The sequence below is a fragment of the Leptodactylus fuscus genome, chromosome 9 (genome assembly GCF_031893055.1).
Source record: "Leptodactylus fuscus isolate aLepFus1 chromosome 9, aLepFus1.hap2, whole genome shotgun sequence".
Classification (NCBI taxonomy): domain Eukaryota; kingdom Metazoa; phylum Chordata; class Amphibia; order Anura; family Leptodactylidae; genus Leptodactylus; species Leptodactylus fuscus.
In genome coordinates, this window is record NC_134273.1 from 56,036,443 (window position 1) to 56,046,372 (window position 9,930).

A 9,930-nucleotide genomic window follows, 5' to 3' on the forward strand; every position below is an offset into this window, starting at 1 on the left:
GGTTACAAATACCCTCATTTCTTGCTACTGCCATATAGTGCCAGTTTCTGACTGGTAATTCAAAGAATATATTGGGGTTACATGCACCCACAATTTTTGCTACTGGTATATAGTGCCATTGTCTGACTGGGAATTCAAAGAATATATTGGGGTTACAAATACCCTCATTTCTTGCTACTGCCATATAGTGCCAGTTTCTGACTGGGAATTCAAAGAATATATTGGGGTTACGTGCACCCACAATTTTTGCTACTGGTATATAGTGCCATTGTCTGACTGGGATTCAAAGAATATATTGGGGTTACAAATACCCTCATTTCTTGCTACTGCCATATAGTGCAAGTTTCTGACTGGTAATTCAAAGAATATATTGGGGTTACGTGCACCCACAATTTTTGCTACTGGTATATAGTGCCATTTTCTGACTGGGAATTCAAAGAATATATTGGGGTTACAAATACCCTCATTTCTTGCTACTGCCATATAGTGCCAGTTTCTGACTGGTAATTCAAAGAATATATTGGGGTAACGTGCACCCACAATTTTTGCTACTGGTATATAGTGCCATTGTCTGACTGGGAATTCAAAGAATATATTGGGGTTACAAATACCCTCATTTCTTGCTACTGCCATATAGTGCCAGTTTCTGACTGGTAATTCAAAGAATATATTGGGGTTACGTGCACCCACAATTTTTGCTACTGGTATATAGTGCCATTGTCTGACTGGGAATTCAAAGAATATATTGGGGTTACAAATACCCTCATTTCTTGCTATTGCCATATAGTGCCAGTTTCTGACTGGTAATTCAAAGAATATATTGGGGTTACGTGCACCCACAATTTTTGCTACTGGTATATAGTGCCATTGTCTGACTGGGAATTCAAAGAATATATTGGGGTTACAAATACCCTCATTTCTTGCTACTGCCATATAGTGCCAGTTTCTGACTGGTAATTCAAAGAATATATTGGGGTTACGTGCACCCACAATTTTTGCTACTGGTATATAGTGCCATTGTCTGACTGGGAATTCAAAGAATATATTGGGGTTACAAATACCCTCATTTCTTGCTACTGCCATATAGTGCCAGTTTCTGACTGGGAATTCAAAGAATATATTGGGGTTACGTGCACCCACAATTTTTGCTACTGCTATATAGTGCCATTGTCTGACTGGGAATTCAAAGAATATATTGGGTTTACAAATACCCTCATTTCTTGCTACTGCTATATAGTGCCAGTTTCTGACTGGGAATTCAAAATGCGCAAGGCTCCCGGAAAGGGACGTGGACGAGGCCGTGGGCGAGGTCGGGGGAATGGTTCTGGGGAGCAAGGTAGCAGTGAAGCCACAGGGCGTCCCGTGCCTACTCCTGTGGGGCAGCAAGCATTGCGCCACTCCACAGTGCCAGGGTTGCTTGCCACATTAACTAAACTGCAGGGTACAAACCTTAGTAGGCCCGAGAACCAGGAACAAGTCTTGCAATGGCTGTCGGAGAACGCTTACAGCACATTGTCCAGCAACCAGTCAGACTCTGCCTCCTCTCCTCCTATTACCCAACAGTCTTGTCCTCCTACCTCCCAAAATTCCCAAGCTTCACAGAACAATAACCCCAACTGTCCCTGCTCCCCAGAGCTGTTCTCCGCTCCTTTCATTGTCCCTCAACCTGTCCTTCCACGTCACGATTCCACGAACCTAACAGAGGAGCATCTGTGCAGATGCTCAAACACTAGAGTCTCCTCCATCTCCGTTCGATTTGGTGGTGGATGACCAGCAACCCACCCTCATCGACGATGATGTGACGCAGTTGCCGTCAGGGCATCCAGTTGACCTGCGCATTGTGCGGGAGGAGGAGATGAGACAGGAGTTGGAAGAGGAAGTGGTGGATGATGAGGACACTGACCCGACCTGGACAGGGAGGATGTCAAGCGGGGAAAGTAGTGTGGATGTTGAGGCAGGTGCAGCACCAAAAAGGGTAGCTAGAGGCAGAGGCAGAGGTCAGCAGCTTAGGCGAAGCCAGGCCACACCCGGAATCTCCCAAGATTCCAGTTCGTACCCAGCCCCGAAAAACTCCCACCTCGAGGGCACGTTTCTCGAAGGTGTGGAGTTTTTTCAAGGAATGCGCCAAGGACAGATATAGTGTTGTCTGCACAATTTGCCTCTCGAAATTGATTAGGGGCTCTGAGAAGAGCAACCTGTCCACCACTTCAATGCGCCGTCATTTGGAATCCAAGCACTGGAATCAGTGGCAGGCAGCAACGGCAGGACAAAGGCCGCCTACCGTTCACGCCACTGCCACTGCCTCTGCCTCTGCCACTGCCACTGCTGACTGTGCTGGCGATGCACTCCAGAGGACGAGCCAGGACACCACTTCATCTGCCTCCGCCACTTTGTTGACTTCTTCCTCATCCTCCCCTGTTCCTGTCTTATCTCCTTCTCCTGCACCATCAAAGGCACCATCAGGCGCTTCTTTACAACAACCCACCATCTCTCAGACATTGGAGCGGTGGCAGAAATACACTGCTAACCACCCACACGCGCAAGCCTTGAACGCCAACATCGCTAAACTGCTGGCCCAGGAGATGTTGGCGTTCCGGCTTGTTGAAACTCCCGCCTTCCTGGACCTGATGGAAACTGCGGCACCTCGCTATGCCGTCCCTAGCCGTCACTACTTCTCCCGGTGTGCCGTCCCCGCCTTGCACCAGCACGTGTCACTCAACATCAGGCGGGCCCTTAGTTCCGCGCTTTGCACAAAGGTCCACTTGACCACCGACGCGTGGACAAGTGCATGCGGACAGGGACGCTACATTTCACTGATGGCACACTGGGTGAATGTAGTTGAGGCTGGGACTGCTTCCCAAACTGGCCCGGTGTACCTCATCTCCCCGCCTAACATTCCTATATAAAACAAAAACAAAAAACAGCACCGAGCTGCATATGGTGAAGCACTGTGCGAGAATTTGAGATATTAATAGTAAGGTAAGATGGCCTCTTACCTCAGATGGCTGTGTATACAACCATTTGTTTGGGTTTTTGAACCACTTAGAGAGGGGGGGTTCTGCCCTTGATGGTGAGACTGCAGGATCCTGTGCCACCTTTGGTGTCAGTCGAGTATAGGAAGAGGACCAGATTACAAAGAGGATCACCGCGCTCAGTTGATAGATAGTAAGAAGACTTTTATTCCAGTAAAAGAAACACAACGCGTTTCGGGCATCGGTGCCCTTTCTCAAGTGTATGTACTTAACTCACGTCGAGCTGGATGCTTCCCAGCTCGACGTGAGTTAAGTACATACACTTGAGAAAGGGCACCGATGCCCGAAACGCGTTGTGTTTCTTTTACTGGAATAAAAGTCTTCTTACTATCCATCAACTGAGCGCGGTGATCCTCTTTGTAATCTGGTCCTCTTCCTATACTCGCCTAACATTCCTGGCAGGGACACGAGAAGAACACCCCCCGCCTCCTCCTCCGCCACCGCCTCCTCCTCCGCTGTTAGATTGACCCCAGCTACGACTTGGAAACGTTGCAGCACTGGCGTTGGTAGACGTCAGCAGGCCGTGCTGAAGCTGATCAGCTTGGGGGACAGACAGCACACTGCCTCCGAGGTGAGGGATGCCCTCCTCGATGAGACGGCAATATGGTTTGAGCCGCTGCACCTGGGCCCAGGCATGGTCGTTTGTGATAACGGCCGGAACCTGGTAGCAGCTCTGGAGCTTGCCGGACTCCAACATATTCCATGCCTGGCCCACGTCTTCAACCTAGTGGTGCAACGTTTCCTAAAGAGCTACCCCAATGTTCCAGAGCTACCGGTGAAAGTGCGGCGCATGTGCGCCCACTTTCGCAAGTCGACAGTAGCCGCTGCTAGCTTAAAATCTCTCCAGCAACGCCTGCATGTGCCACAACACCGGCTTTTGTGCGACGTCCCCACACGCTGGAACTCAACGTTTCAGATGTTGAATAGAGTGGTTGAGCAGCAGAGACCTTTGATGGAATACCAGCTACAAAACCCTAGGGTGCCACAAAGTCAGCTGCCTCAGTTTCTCATCCATGAGTGGCCATGGATGAGAGACCTTTGTGACATCCTACGGGTGTTTGAGGAGTCCACAAGGAGGGTGAGCTCTGAGGATGCGATGGTGAGCCTTACAATCCCGCTCTTGTGTGTTCTGAGAGAATCCCTGATTGACATCAGGGATAACTCAGATCACACAGAGGAGTCAGGGATAGCATCCGATCCGTCACAGCTGGAGAGTAGGTCCACACATCTGTCCGCTTCATCGCGTTTAATGGAGGAGGAGGAGGAGTAGGGGGAGGAGGAAGAAGAGTTGTCCGTTGATGTGATGGTGATACAGGAGGCTTCCGGGCAACTTTGAATCGTCCCATTGTTGCAGCACGGATGGGTAGACATGGAGGATGAGGAGGAAATGGAGATTGAACTTTCCGGTGGGGCCAGAGGAGTCATGCCAACTAACACTGTGGCAGACATGGCTGAGTTCATGTTGGGGTGCTTTACAACCGACAAGCGTATTGTCAAAATCATGGAGGACAACCAGTACTGGATCTTTGCTATCCTTGACCCCCGGTATGAAAACAACATCTCCTCTTTTATTCCGGTAGAGGGGAGGGCCAATCGCATCAATGCTTGCCACAAGCAATTGGTGCAGAATATGATGGAGATGTTTCCAGCATGTGACGTTGGCAGCAGGGAGGGCAGTTCCTCCAGTAGGCGACCAAGTTCTCACCGGTCCACACAAACGAGGGGCACACTGTCTAAGGTCTGGGATACCTTGATGGCACCCCCTCGCCAAAGTGCCGCCACGGAGGGTCCTAGTGTCACCAGGCGTGAGAAGTATAGGCGCATGTTGCGGGAATACCTTTCCGACCACAGCCCTGTACTCTCCGACCCCTCTGCGCCCTACACGTATTGGGTGTCGAAGTTGGACCTGTGGCTTGAACTTGCCCTATATGCCTTGGAGGTGCTGTCCTGTCCTGCCGCCAGCGTCCCATCTGAGAGGGTGTTCAGTGCAGCCGGTGGCATCATCACTGACAAGCGCACCCGTCTGTCAGCTGAGAGTGCTGACCGGCTCACTTTGATAAAAATGAACCACCACTGGATAGAGCCTTCATTTTTGTGCCCACCTGTGTAAAGCACCCCAACATGAAACTCCATGTCTGTACTCATCCTCTCCAATTCCTCCGCATCCTCATACTCATCCACCATAAGCGTTGCACAATTCTGCTAATACTAGGCTCCCTCCACCCTGATTTCCCCCAACTCTGCTGGTTAGAGGCTCCCTCCACCCTGATTTCCACCAACTCTGCTGGTTAGAGGCTCCCTCCACCCTGATTTCCCCCAACTCTGCTGGTTAGAGGCTCCCTCCACCCTGATTTCCCACAACTCTGCTGGTTAGAGGCTCCCTCCACCCTGCTTTCCCACAACTCTGCTGGTTAGAGGCTCCCTCCACCCTGATTTCCCCCAACTCTGCTGGTTAGAGGCTCCCTCCACCCTGATTTCCACCAACTCTGCTGGTTAGAGGCTCCCTCCACCCTGATTTCCCCCAACTCTGCTGGTTAGAGGCTCCCTCCACCCTGCTTTCTCACAACTCTGCTGGTTAGAGGCTCCCTCCACCCTGATTTCTAACAACTCTGCTGGTTAGAGGCTCCCTCCACCCTGATTTCCCCCAACTCTGCTGGTTAGAGGCTCCCTCCACCATAAATTGGTCCAAACTGGGGTTTTTAGAGGCTCCCTCCACCATGAATTGGTCCAAACTGGGGTTTTTAGAGGCTCCCTCCACCATGAATTGGTCCAAACTGGGGTTTTTAGAGGCTCCCTCCACCATGAATTTGCCCAAACTGGGCTGGTTAGAGGCTCCCTCCACCATGAATTGGTCCAAACTGGGTTTTTTAGAGGCTCCCTCCACCATGAATTGGTCCAAACTGGGCTGTTTAGAGGCTCCCTCCACCATGAATTGGTCCAACCTGGGGTTTTTAGAGGCTCCCTCCACCATGAATTGGTCCAAACTGGGGTTTTTAGAGGCTCCCTCCACCATGAATTGGTCCAAACTGGGGTTTTTAGAGGCTCCCTCCACCATGAATTGGTCCAAACTGGGGTTTTTAGAGGCTCCCTCCACCATGAATTTGCCCAAACTGGGCTGGTTAGAGGCTCCCTCCACCATGAATTGGTCCAAACTGGGGTTTTTAGAGGCTCCCTCCACCATGAATTGGTCCAAATTGGGGTTTTTAGAGGCTCCCTCCACCATGAATTGGTCCAAACTGGGGTTTTTAGAGGCTCCCTTCACCATGAATTTGCCCAAACTGGGGTTTTTAGAGGCTCCCTCCACCATGAATTGGTCCAAACTGGGTTTTTTAGAGGCTCCCTCCACCATGAATTGGTCCAAACTGGTTTTTTTAGAGGCTCCCTCCACCATGAATTGGTCCAAACTGGGTTTTTCAGAGGCTCCCTCCACCATGAATTGGTCCAAACTGGGGTTTTTAGAGGCTCCCTCCACCATGAATTGGTCCAAACTGGGGTTTTTAGAGGCTCCCTCCACCATGAATTTGCCCAAACTGGGCTGGTTAGAGGCTCCCTCCACCATGAATTGGTCCAAACTGGGGTTTTTAGAGGCTCCCTCCACCATGAATTGGTCCAAACTGGGGTTTTTAGAGGCTCCCTCCACCATGAATTTGCCCAAACTGGGCTGGTTAGAGGCTCCCTCCACCATGAATTGGTCCAAACTGGGGTTTTTAGAGGCTCCCTCCACCATGAATTGGTCCAAACTGGGTTTTTTAGAGGCTCCCTCCACCATGAATTGGTCCAAACTGGTTTTATTAGAGGCTCCCTCCACCATGAATTGGTCCAAACTGGGTTTTTCAGAGGCTCCCTCCACCATGAATTGGTCCAAACTGGGGTTTTTAGAGGCTCCCTCCACCATGAATTGGTCCAAACTGGGGTTTTTAGAGGCTCCCTCCACCATGAATTTGCCCAAACTGGGCTGGTTAGAGGCTCCCTCCACCATGAATTGGTCCAAACTGGGGTTTTTAGAGGCTCCCTCCACCATGAATTGGTCCAAATTGGGGTTTTTAGAGGCTCCCTCCACCATGAATTGGTACAAACTGGGGTTTTTAGAGGCTCCCTCCACCATGAATTGGTCCAAACTGGGGTTTTTAGAGGCTCCCTCCACCATGAATTTGCCCAAACTGGGCTGGTTAGAGGCTCCCTCCACCATGAATTGGTCCAAACTGGGGTTTTTAGAGGCTCCCTCCACCATGAATTGGTCCAAATTGGGGTTTTTAGAGGCTCCCTCCACCATGAATTGGTCCAAACTGGGGTTTTTAGAGGCTCCCTCCACCATGAATTTGCCCAAACTGGGGTTTTTAGAGGCTCCCTCCACCATGAATTGGTCCAAACTGGGTTTTTTAGAGGCTCCCTCCACCATGAATTGGTCCAAACTGTTTTTTTTAGAGGCTCCCTCCACCATGAATTGGTCCAAACTGGGTTTTTCAGAGGCTCCCTCCACCATTAATTGGTCCAAACTGGGGTTTTTAGAGGCTCCCTCCACCATGAATTGGTCCAAACTGGGTTTTTCAGAGGCTCCCTCCACCATGAATTGGTCCAAACTGGGGTTTTTAGAGGCTCCCTCCACCATGAATTGGTCCAAACTGGGGTTTTTAGAGGCTCCCTCCACCATGAATTTGCCCAAACTGAGCTGTTTAGAGGCTCCCTCCACCATGAATTTCCCAAAACTTGGCTGTTTAGAGGCTCCCTCCACCATTAATTGGTCCAAACTGGGGTTTTTAGAGGCTCCCTCCACCATGAATTGGTCCAAATTGGGGTTTTTAGAGGCTCCCTCCACCATGAATTGGTCCAAACTGGGTTTTTTAGAGGCTCCCTCCACCATGAATTGGTCCAAACTGGGGTTTTTAGAGGCTCCCTCCACCATGAATTGGTCCAAACTGGGGTTTTTAGAGGCTCCCTCCACCATGAATTTGCCCAAACTGAGCTGTTTAGAGGCTCCCTCCACCATGAATTTCCCAAAACTTGGCTGTTTAGAGGCTCCCTCCACCATTAATTGGTCCAAACTGGGGTTTTTAGAGGCTCCCTCCACCATGAATTGGTCCAAACTGGGGTTTTTAGAGGCTCCCTCCACCATGAATTTGCCCAAACTCTGCTGGTTAGAGGCTCAATCCACCCTGATTTTCAAAACAAATGTTGGTGCCAACCTCAACTTACTACAAGGGCCAAATTCACTGCTGGTGACAAGCTCTCCTCACTGCAAGTGCCAAATACACATGTTTCAAGGTGTTTTCCTACTGTCAGAGAGGTGGTATTGAGTGTGTAAAGTGTGTAGTTGTTAGGCTGTGATGTTGGGGTAATAGAGGGTCTTTGGTGTGTTAGATGCCCCCAGACATGCTTCCCCTGCTGTCCCAGTGTCATTCCAGAGGTGTTGGCATCATTTCCTGTGGTGTCATAGTGGACTTGGTGACCCTCCAGACACGGATTTGGGTTTCCCCCTTAACGAGTATATGTTCCCCATAGACTATAATGGGGTTCGAAACCCGTTCGAACACACGAACAGTGAGCGGCTGTTCGATTCGAATTTCGAACCTTGAACATTTTAGTGTTCGCTCATCTCTACAGCAGACAAGAGTAGCCGGATGAATTCTGAAGTGTACCGGGATATACTTTCAGCCCAGATTCAGCCAAATGCTGCCAAGTTGATCAGACGGCACTTTATAGTACAGATGGACAATGACCCCAAGCATACAGCCAAAGCTACCCAGGAGTTCATGAGTGCAAAAAAGTGGAACATTCTGCAATGGCCAAGTCAATCACCAGATCTTAACCCAATTGAGCATGCATTTCACTTGCTCAAATCCAGGCTTAGGGTGCATTCAGACTACGTAACGCCGGGCGTGTATGAGAGCCGTACACGCCGGCATTACGGCAGACTGCCGAACACTTCCCATTCACTTCAATGGGAGCGCTCGTAAACGCCGCTGTTACGAGCGCTCCCATTGAAGTGAATGGGAAGTGTTCGGCAGTCTGCCGTAATGCCGGCGTGTACGGCTCTCATACACGCCCGGCGTTACGTAGTCTGAATGCACCCTTAAGGCGGAAAGACCCACAAACAAGCAAGACCTGAAGGCTGCGGCTGTAAAGGCCTGGCAAAGCATTAAGAAGGAGGAAACCCAGCGTTTGGTGATGTCCATGGGTTCCAGACTTAAGGCAGTGATTGCCTCCAAAGGATTCGCTACAAAATATTGAAAATAAAAATATTTTGTTTGGGTTATGTTTATTTGTCCAATTACTTTTGAGCTCCTAAAATGTGGAGTGTTTGTAAAGAAATGTGTACAATTCCTACATTTTCTATCAGATATTTTTGTTCAACCCTTCAAATTAAACATTACAATCTGCACTTGAATTCTGTTGTAGAGGTTTCATTTCAAAACCAATGTGGTGGCATGCAGAGCCCAATTCGCCAAAATTGTGTCACTGTCCAATTATTTCTGGCCCTAACTGTATATTGAAAATCAGAACACGATAAGCAAATGTCCTGCGTAGCTAATTGATATCCCATCTATCATATACATTCCAGAAGCAATTATACAAGGATTGAATGACATTCAGTACAAGGCAGAACTCAAAAGACGTAGGCACAGATTTGCTACTAGATAGACATTGTAAACTTAGACAGGCAGTCTAAAAATATTTAAAAATTGTCTAGTTTATGTTTATACCATCCTTTAATGGGCTTACTTTGAACCAGAATTTTACTGTAACCTCTGGTTCACATTAGCATTTGGATTCCGTCCGGGGGAGTCCGCATGAGAACCCCCGCCCTGAATGGAATACCAACACAACTGAAAACGCTGTGCAGTTAAAGCACACAGACCCCATAGACTATAATGGGTCCGTGTGCTTGGCACATGATCTC